Raw genomic sequence first — 11,567 nt, 5'->3', positions numbered from 1 at the left:
CTATGTGACAACAGTTCACACTTTTCTTGTTGTTGCCTATGTGCGTTAGTGGTCTATCTCCTAGCTTGATGTCAATAATGTCTTTCTTAATGGTGAGCTACGTGACGTCTACATGCACCCACCGCAGGGTATTATGTTCCTGAGGGCATGGTTTGTCATCTCCGTCGCTCTCTGTATAGCCTTAAGCAAGCCCATCGAGCGTAGTTTGAGCCATTTTCTTCCATGATCATTGATGATCATGCGCTCTTTATTCACACTTTGTCTTGTAGTCGGACTTTTCTTCTTTTTGTATGTTGATGACATGATCATTACAGGAGATGATTATGAGTATATTGCCTTTGTCAAGACTCGTCTCAATGAGCAGTGTTTTATGTCCAATATGTGTCCTCTTCGTTACTTTCTTGGGATTGGGATCGAAATTTCTTCTACATCTGTTGGTTTCTTTCTATCTTAAAAGAAGTATATTCAGGATCTTCTTGATCCTGCTTCTCTCACTGATGAGCGCACTATTGCGGCTCCCATGGAGCTTAACCTTCATCTTTGGTCCACTGATGGTGAGCCTCTTGTAGATCTCACCCACTACCGTCATCTTGCTAGGAGTCTTGTTTACATTGGTGTCACTCATCCTGACATTTCTCATGTAGTGCATAATCTCAGTCAGTTCGTTTCTGCTCCTACTCAGCTCCACTATAGTCATCTTCTGTGTGTTTTGCACTATCTTTGTGAGATTATCTCTCATCGTCTATCCTTTCCACATTCTAGCTCTTTATAGTTCTGTGCTTATTCTAACGCTACTTGGGCTAATGATCCTTTTGATCGTCGATCTCTTTCTGCCTATTGTGTTATCCTTTTGTGGTTCTCTTATTGTTTGGAAGACTAAAAAGAAGATTGTGTTCTCTTGTTCTAGTGTAGAGACTGAGTTGCGAGCCATGTCATTCATTGTTGATAGAGGAGCTCAGTTAGTTATGATGGCTACTTGAGGATTTTGGTACGATAATTGTTTGAGACCAGATAGACAAACTGAGACCGAGGCTCTTAGATAATAGGAGATTAGAGAAACTAATCTAGGGTTTCATGAGGAAACTTTGTAGATGCTTTGGAGACATATCTTGTAACCCATCCATATAATAAAGTGCCAATTTTGAAAGTTTTCATCCGTGCTTTTCATGTTCATTATTTCATGGTGATTTTCGGTGGATCACTTGTTCGTTGCGATTTATGTTAATTTGATCCATCCAAAATCATCTTAGAGCATCAAGGTAATCCTATGAAAAGTTTGATTGGTCAAATTTTCATAATTTTTGAGTTATTTAGGTTTGATCTACTTTCATCAAAGTCTATTACAGTCTGCTTGCGAATTTGATATTTTTAAATCCAGAGATTTGATTGACCTAATTTTTTGCAGGAATAGTTTCATGGTTGTCTAGTTTACACAGTAAAAATGGTTGGATTTTCTAGATATCACTTTTAGTGATGTAATAGTTGTCTGTCCCAAATTGAATTTCGTGAGTAAATCGAATATTTGATTAGGGTAATTTAAATTTTAAATTTAGCTTCCGCAACCATTCACCCCCTCTGATTGGGTAATTTGCGCATATTCGATCCTATAAATGGTATTAGAGCCAGATACCTATCTAGTTAATCTTAATCGATAATTAGAAATATAGCGTCAGATAGGTATTCGACAAAACCTTGTGTTTTCGATGTGATTGATTTTTAGTTCTGGGAGACGATGATGGATGTGTACATCCAAGCACAGGGCTTTGCAATTTGAGAGAAAGTCTACAAGCCATACGAGTTTTCGGATAATAATGAAGTGATGGCGTTGAACATGCCACATGTCGAGGCAAACATCAAGGCAATGAACCTAATTATCTAATGATTAGGAAGGAGCGACTTCGACCGAGCTGTAGATCTCAAGTTGGTGCAGGAGGTATGTAAATCGCTATGTGACTACCATGAGGGTTCAACTACTATTAAAGAAGTAAGTCAAGATTTATTTAAAAAAATTATATGAAATTTGAGATGAAGCCATGTGAGTCGCTTGATGGTTTCTTTGCTCGTTTTAATAAAATTCTTAGCAATTTGCGTATTATTAATATTACATATATTGATACTGAGAATGCATATAAATTGTTATGAGCTTTAAATATGTCGGTTTGGGAGATAAAGATGGCATCTATTAGATAATCTACTATCATGAATAAACTTACATTAAATGCTTTTTATTCTAAATTGAAAACTCATGAGCTAGATGTCATTGCTAGAAAGAATCAAAATAAATCAATTACTTTGGTTTCCCAATGTAACATGTATAACTCTGATTCTTCATCAAGCATGGTTCTATCTTTTTTATCAAGCGTGGTTCTATCTTTTTTATCTTCACTAACTGATGAACAACTTGAGGAAATTTCTGAAGGAGATTTAGCACTACTTTCTACTCGTATTAATAAAGCTTTGTGTAATTTGAGAGTGAGAAAGAAAGGAAGAAGAGAACCTCCAATATCTTTTGGATATTGGTGAACTGATGGATAAATATTCCTGAAGGAATATACTCAAGTTGTAGACTTAAGTGAAATTTAGTTTTACCCATCTCAAATTCCATCTTAAGATTATTATATACTTTGTCGTGTGTGGTTTGAAGATGATACAAAATCCAATAAGGATTTCATTATGAACACACATATGCAATCGTCGTGGTTGGAGTAACCATTTTGTAGAAGGAACTCATTTATTCAGTTATACCACAATCAACTTGATTGATTAAAGTTATTAAGTGACTTAAGTTGTACATAATATATATTGCGATTTGTATTTAGATTCAAAATACGAAGTCTATTAGGGACTTATATGTCAGAATCTATCCAATTCATTTGATTTGCCAATGATATCGAATATGAGAACGTAATTTCCACACATACCATGAAGTATGTAGCATTATAATTGATGCTAGGTCTCTACATGAACCCTAGTGCTACAAGCCTCGCTATTTTACCACCTTATGGAATAAAAATCTATTTTGCTTCCATAGGGAAGACATTTTGTTGTTGAGAGAAACCAATTCTCCTTAATTACCACTTTTGGTTTGACCAAATTTGAGTGTTGAAACACTTTGTCTAGGACTTTTGGTTTGAATACTGTTGAAGGTATACGACAATTTTGAAGAGAAATATATGTCGACAATTTGTAGTTGTTGGGGAATGGTCTTACGTGCCCCTTCGGATGGTGAGTCGAAGTCCATTGGTGGATGTACACTGACGAATAATGCAGTTGTGTTTTAGGAAGTACAAGCGAAGGCTCTGGTGGGCCTTCGGACGGAGACCTAAGGTCAACCCACGACGCCAAGTATCAGCTTAGGCGAAGCCTCTGGCGGGCCTTCGGACGAAGATCGAAGGTCAACTGGTGATGCCGAGTAACAACGCAGGCTAAGTCTCTGGCGGGCCTTCGGACGGAGACCGAAGGGTGACTCAGGACATAGCGTCAAGGCTGGTCGAAGGTGCCATGATGGCCCATTTACGACTGGCCTTATGGGGGCTCGGGCGAAGGTGCGACGTCCATCGAAGCCCATGTAGCGGTATGGGGTATAATTGTAAATATGCAAATATACTTAATGGTACTAAAATACCCTTGAATATGCCAAGAATGTGACAGTTAGGGGGCTAATGCTGTAAATTATGACGTGGAGTGGTTGAGTACAGGCTATAAATAGGCCGGCACTGTAACTGATGCGACATATTAATGAGACTACACATCTCCCTATAAACACGTGTCGCATCTCGCTGCCTTCGGCTCTCTCTCTCTTGGCCAAAGATTTCCCCTGATTTGGTGACTTAGCTACCAACAATTAGCGTCGTCCATGAGGATCGAACAATCTGAAACCATGACACATAAAGAAGAAGTCACTCGGTACATCAGCAACATTGCTGGAGCAACTGATTTCAGCAGGGGGCTTCAGCTGAAACACTCCCTTTAGCAGTGTCGGAGCCGATCAACACTTCGATCGGTGGAGCTGACGGCAGCCAGCAAGGACACGATGATGTGAATGTGGTGCCCCAGAGGATGATGGAGATCGTCACAAAGAAGCTCTCTAGGAAGACGCAGCGGCAGCAGTGCGAAGGGTAGAAGCTAACCTTCGCGCCTACTTCGAGGCTTCGGCAGGAGAAAGGGGAAAGGCAAATGTTGTCGAAGAGTTGGATGACCTTGGTAACTTCGAAGAATATGAAGACGAAGATGAGACAGAAGAAGAAAGGGTAGCCAGGCTAGAAGCGAAGAATTGGAGAGGCAGACTGTGTAGAAAAAGCGAATGTTGGATAGCTTGGCAGCGAGTCAAAAGGCCGCAGAGTATCGTCGGCGAGTCGACGAGGCCAGAAGTACACTGGAGAAAATGCATGAAGAGATTGACATGTTACAGTGCGCAAATGAACTGACTCGCCACATGACTCCTCCGTCAGTAGTTGCGGCACAACCGGTGGAGCACCTTCGGCATAGGTCATGTGCGGGTGATCCATAATCACTGCTCTCCGTTGGCTTGCAGAACCAACCATGGCCTTTGGGCTTCAAGATGCCTAGGGTGGTAATGTTTGACGGAGAGTCAGATCCGAAGGAGTTCATTATGAGTTTCAAGGCGGCAGTTAAATCTGCTGGAGGAGATGACATGACACTAGCGAAGGCCTTTGTGTTAGCGGTCAAGGGGATAGGGAGGTCGTGGTACTCAGCGTTGCCTCCAGGATCCATTTACTCATGGGAGCAGTTGTGCAATGCCCTATATAGTAATTTCCAAGGAAATCGTGCAGAGAAGGTTACCACCAGTGACCTCTTCGCACTCAAGCAACAACCAACAGAGACACTGTAGAGCTATATGTGTCCCTTCTTACATGTTCGCTGCCAAGCAAAAGACTTGAGCGAAGACACCATCATCGATGCTGCTATCTAGGGCATCAGAGGAGAGCTTTTGGTGGGAAAGCTTACACGCAAGAGGTCAGAGAGTGTGTAGGAGCTCTTCAATAAGATGGAAGAGTACGCAAGGTCTGAGTTGGACCACATTCGAAGGAAGAGTGAGATGGTAGCATCGAAAACAATGAAGACAAATGCATCAAACAAAGACACAAATGCTGGCCAGTCTAGAGACAGACCAAAGCATGTCAAAAAAGCCGAAGCATTTGAATACACATCGAAGAAAAAAGAAATCAACCAGATAGACTCTGGACCAATCGAGGTCGCTTAAGAGTTCACCGAAGCACAAGGCGGGGGTACTTGAGGAGGCCAGAGTGGTAGAGGCTGTGGAGGTTGAGGGGGTCGAGGAGAACAGGCTCTGAGGGATCCGACCACATTGTACTATGAGTTGCACGGTGAATGTGCTGGTCATAGGACTAAGCAGTGTCCACAGGTCATGGCCATGAAAGAAAGCTTAGCAAAACAACCCTTCAATCTTGCAAGAATTGTGCATCATGCCACACATTTCAGACAGGGTGAAGCGTGGGAATCCAATCAGACATGCGGCCCAAACACAACAGTCGCTAACTAGTGGCAACCAATGGTTGTGCCAACACAGCAATATATTCCTTTGCCTTCAGCTCCGCCAGACCAGACCTTTGGTTAACTGATGACTTTCCAAGGAGAACTCCCACCGCCTCTGCCAAGACCAGCAATCGAAGACCCTCTAGAAGCCAGTAGATCGGTGGGCATAGTAAACTGTGGATACAATGTGGTGTTGGCAATCACTGGAAGATCTAATCAGGAAACTAAATCGAAGAGGCAATGAAAAGAATATGTGCGAAGGGTTAACCATGTTGGTGTAGGGCCTACTTATGTCCTTTCGAAATGGTCCCATGTGCCTATTACCTTCTCATAGGAAGACATGAGGGTTCTAGATTACCCGCATACGCCTTCGTCGTTACTGCAAATATTTCAGGAAATGAAGTGCATAGAATCCTCATAGATGGCGGAAGCTCGGCACATATCATCTTCACCGATGCTTTAGACAGGATGGGCTTGCAAAGAAGTGACCTTCAACAGGCTGGGTCCCTGCTGCTAGGCTTCGGGGGAAAAGCAATCAATGCTTTGGGAAAGATAGCAATCCCGATGTCATTTGGTGAAGGGTCAAACTTTTGAACGGAGGACATCACCTTCGATGTGGTTGATATCAACTATCCCTATAATGCAATTTTTAGACGGGGAGTCCTGAATACATTCGGAGTAATACCTCACCATGCATATTTGTGCATGAAGATGCCTGGTCCTGAAGGTGTCATAACGGTGATTGGAGATCAACAAGTGGCCCATAGGATTGAAGTGGGAAACACTCCGCGCCGGCGAAATGTCCATGTAGTGGCTGGACCTTCGGTGAATCCAGAAGAATGCGAAGAGTAACCGTAGGTATAGATGATGGTCAACGCTAGACCACAAGGCTAGACCAAGAAAGTATTGCTATGTCAAGACAGGCCAAACAAAAAAGTTGTCATCGGGGCAGAAATCACAGAATTAGCTAAGAAGATGATGATATTATTCCTTCACAACAATGAAGATATCTTTGCCTAGTCTCCGAAGGATTTGCAAGGAGTCAACAGAGAAATAATTCAACATACTCTAAGACCCGAATGCGAAGCCTAAGAAGAAAAAGCTTCGGAAGGCTTCAAAAGAGAGGGAAGAGGCAGCAAAGGCTGAGGTACAGAAGTTGCTTGGCACCGGAGTGGTGCGCGAAGTATTGCATTCTGAGTGGCAGGCCCACCCGGTGCTAGTAAAAAAAAGTAATGGCAAGTGGAGGATGTGTGTAGATTTTACAGACCTAAATAGAGCTTGTCCGAATGATGACTTTCCGCTTCCACGAATTGATCAGCTGGTGGACTCTGCTGCTAGCTATGAGATGTTGAGTTTTCTGGATGTATATTCTGGGTACCACCTGATTTGGATGGCGAAGGAGGACATGGAAAAAACAAGTTTTAGAACCTACTTCGGTATATATTGTTTTGTAAGGATGGCCTTCGGAATGCTGGTGCCACCTTCGCTAGGTTGGTACAGACAATGTTGAAGTCATAGCTCATATGAAATTTCTCGGCATACATCGACGACATAGTGGTCAAAAGCATCAGAGAGGACAAACACCTCGATGACCTTTGAGAAACTTACGAAAACCCGCGAAGTGCAGGTCTAAAGCTAAACCCAGAAAAATGTGTGTTGGTGTGCGATCTGGAAGGTTGCTGGGCTTCTTGGTCTTGAGAAGGGGCAAAGAGGTAATTCCTCAAAAAATCCAAGCAATAATTGACATGAGACCTCCCAGAGCAGGAAACAAGCACAGTGCCTGGCAGGGAGATTGGCAGCTCTGAACCAGTTCATCACAAAATCAGCCGAGTGAAGCCTACATTTCTTCAAAATGCTAAAAGGATCCGACCCTTTCAAATGGGGCGCGGAGCAGCAGGAAGCCTTCGATGAGTTGAAGAAATATCTAACGAAGCTCACGACCCTGTCCAGCCCCGATCCCGAGGCTGAGTTGTTGTTGTACATAGCATCATCCCCTTCGGCAGTAAGTGCCATACTTGTGCAAGAAAGGCAAGAAAATGACAAATTGCAGCAATTTCCGGTATAATATGTATCGGAGGCTTTGGCAGGGCCGAAGAGGTTCTACTCTAAAATGGAGAAGATGGCCTGTGCGCTAGTAATGGCATCGCAAAGGCTTCATCATTATTTTACAGCTCACAAGATAGCAGTGCCCACCTCCTTACCCCTTCAGGACATGTTTGAAAATCATGAAGCTATAGGGAGGTGTAGCATCTGGGCCCCTAAGAAAGAGGTAAGAGTTTTGGTGATTAATGACAACCATATCATTGTGGCTAACGTTTGAGCTTTTGAGCAGTGTAAAGGATAAAGAAAAACTTATTTGACAATGATGCCTTGATACTCTTGCCCGTTAAAAAGCTTACATGGACGATCAAAGGACCGGAACTTGAAGGATAAGGATCTTCTAGATCTAAGTGTCACAAGGAGATGAAGGACACTTAGAGTAGTATAGGTTCCATTTCTATTTAGTCTTTTGACCGTACTATAAAGAGGGGTTAAGAGTTGTAGCTTGACCTAGGTGAGTCTAGACATAGTCGATGCACACTTGTGACTTTCTATTGCTAGATTAACCTCAAAAAGCTTTTGGCTCCGAATCTAGAAGATAGAACTCAAAATGGTTTTGAAATAGATAAATTCAGCGAAACTTCAATTCACCGGATGATCCTCTGTATCAAGAGTGAGTTCACCGGAGCAAATTCCTAACAGTTCTGACTTGAAAAATTGTTGAAGACCACGCCGGATAGTCCGACGTTAGAGAGGTGAGAACACCGGAGAAATAGAAAGCAGTGAAGTCCAGAACTAATTCCACTCACCGGATGGTCCGGCGTAGCAAAGCGTGATCACCGGATGAATTTACACAGAGAGGTTGCAAACTATCATCTGGCCCATTTCAATGCGTCGGATGATCCGCCGTAAGTCCAGATTAATCACCGGAGGTTTAACAGCTAATGGAACAGTTAACGGCTATTTTGTCAGAAGTATTAGCACCGGATATTCCGATGTGAAACGTGTTATTCACACTGGACCTTCCGGCGTTAAAAAAAAGTTCTTGGTTGTTAGGCAACAGCTAATTTTCGATCCTTAACCTATAAATACCCACCCATTTGGACCTCTCAGCATCTCTTGCGACCCTGTAGCAGCTCATACACTTGATGTGTCATTTAGAAGCAAGAGAGAGAGCACTTGTGTCAATTCTAAGTTCTTAGTTGAAGATTAGGGACTTCTTTAAGTGCTTGAAGAGTAACAAGTGTGCATCTAGCTATTGTCTAGGCTTGGTCTTTGTCAAGTGAAACTTGAGGCTTGTTACTCTTGGTGGTTGGCAACACCTAGACGGTCTTGGTGATCAGAGGTTTTCTCGGTGAGCTCTTGGAGGACTTGTGGGAGCCCCGGGAAGAGATGATGTACTTGGTTTGATGCTCGCCAATCCGGAGATGGAGAAGGGGCAATCAAGAGGGAGCACTTGAGTCTTGGTGACTCAAGGGGGAGCTACATCCTTGGTGGATGCTCCAACGAGGACTAGGGGGAAGTGCCAACTTCTCGAAACCTCAGGAAAAAATCGGTGTTCTCTTCTCCAACTATTTACTTTCCTGCATTTTACTTTGAGTATCTTTGCTATTGCGAGTCCTTCTTTAAAATTCTCTCTCTTGGTTATCTTGCTTATTTAGTTGCCTTGTCCTAGTTTAAATCACGTAATCGCATTCTCTTTTATCTAGGCTAAGGTTTTATTTGTTTAAGCGGTAGAAGTTTTAATTAGCGCCCAATTCACCCCCCTCTTGGGCCATTCGATCCTTTTAGGAGGATTGCAAAATGGGTTGCAGAGATTGCACCATTCATGTTAACTTTTGTTGCTAGAACAACGATAAAGTCTCTGGCATTAGCGGAGTTCATGGCGGACTGGATGCCGCAAGACGAAGCTCCAGAAGAAGTACCGTTAGACCCAATTTGGATCCTGTATTGTGACGGAGCCTGGGGGGCTTCGAGTGCTGGCGTGGCAGCAGTAGTATCTTCGCCTTCGGGAGTGAAATTGCAATATGCTGCCAGGCTCGAGTTTTGATTGACAAACAACATTGTAGAGTACGAAGCAGTTCTCCTCGGGCATCGTAAGGCACGGGCGTTGGGCACCCGAAGGGTCCTAGTCAAGACAGACTCCAAGGTGGTTGCAAGTCAAATTGAAAAGACATTTCAAGCGAAGGAGCTAGAACTAGTCAAGTATACGGTAGTGGTGCGAAGCATGGAAAAGCATTTCCTGGGGTTTACAGTCAAGAGCATAACAAGGAATGACAACTTCGAGGCCGATGACCTCACAAAGGCCGTGGCGCAAAATCTGCCAATACCGTCAGATGTGTTTTATCAAAGGTTGAAAGTGCTAGCCGTTGAGGCCCCTTTGAAGGTGGCACGCTCGGTAACTATAATTGAGAGCGAAGATTGGCACTCCCCTATAATGACATACCTTTGCGGTTACTACAAGCCCGAAGATAATATTGAGGCAAAGCACATGGTGCAAAGAGCCAGAAACTACAAAATTATGATAGCCGAAATGCTGCTTGACTTCAAAGAAGGTAGCGCACCTCTCGACTAAAAGTCGGGGGCTAAGAGTGCTTGCCCCCGCACCAAAGGCAAAACATACCTTCAGAAAAAAAAGAAGTCAAAGTGCTGCTTAACCTCAAAGAAGATGGCGCACCTCTCGACTAAAAGTCGGGGGCTAAGAGTGCCTGCCCCCGCACGAAAGGCAAAACATACCTTCAAGAGAAAAAGGCGAAGTGCTACTTGACCTCAAAGAAGGCGGCACACCTCTTGACAAAGTTGGGGGCTAAGTGTGCCTGCCACCATACCAAAGGCAAAACATACCTTCCGAAGCAAAAGCCGAAGTGCTGCTCGACCTCTAAGAAGGCGGCGCACCTATCGACTAAAAGTTGGGGGCTAAGTGTGCCTGCCCCTGCACCGAAGGCAAAACATACCTTCGGGAGCAAAAGCCAAAGTGTTGCTTGACCTCTAAAAAGGCGGCACACCTATTGACTAAAAGTCAGGGGCTAAGAGTGCTTGCCCCCGCACCGAAAGCAAAACATACATTCAGGAAAAAAAAAGTCAAAGTGCTGCTTAACCTCAAAGATGCCGCACCTCTCGACTAAAAGTCGGGGGCTAAGAGTGCCTGCCCTCGCAATGAAGGCAAACATACCTTCGGGAGAAAAAGCCGAGGTGCTGCTTGACCTCAAAGAAGGCGGTGCACCTATCGACTAAAAATCAGGAGCTAAGAGTACCTTACATTCGGAAGAAAAAGCCGAAGTGCTGCTAGGCCTTAAAAGAAGGCGACGCACCTCTAGACTCAAGTCGGTGGCTAAGAGTGCTTGCCCCCATGCCGAAAGCACAAGATGCCTTCGAAAAAAGGCAGCGAACAAAGAAGCCTAATGTTAATCCCGAAAACATGGACAATGTCTACAAAATAAAATGAAAATTCGGTGAAATAAAAGTCGAAGCTTGGACAACCATCGCCACAAAATGTGCAATCGTATTTATGATTAATAGCAATTGCGAGCGAAACCAAGAAGGGAGATACATTGCCCTTGAGGAATCGGCTGTAGATACTAGGCCTTCAACCGTGAATAAGCGATTAAACGAAAGGTAAATTTGACGAGGCAACACCAGAAGTAGTCATCAACAAATTATGCTTCGCACGCGGTTCTGCTGAAGATCCCCACGCTTCAAAGTCGGGGAGGGGGGACGGTGTTTTCCACATGACACTTCGTGCATGGTTCTGCCGAAGGTCCCTACGGCTTCAAAGTCGTGGGAGACGGTGTTTTTTGGATCACGATTCAGACACAATATGGCCGAAGGTCCAAATCGATGAAAGACCGAGTCGATTTACAAAATCTTTATACCATCGGCTAAAGCCAAATTGAAAGGCTATGCCTTGACTGGAGTGAAAGGGCAGCGTTAGATCCAATGGGGATCCAATATAATTAGATGAAGAAGTGGTAGACGAAGATGTAGGCGAAGTGCTCCTACCTTCGACATGT

The sequence above is a fragment of the Phragmites australis genome, chromosome 1 (genome assembly GCF_958298935.1).
Source record: "Phragmites australis chromosome 1, lpPhrAust1.1, whole genome shotgun sequence".
NCBI classification, from domain to species: domain Eukaryota; kingdom Viridiplantae; phylum Streptophyta; class Magnoliopsida; order Poales; family Poaceae; genus Phragmites; species Phragmites australis.
This window is presented reverse-complemented; position numbering follows the sequence as displayed.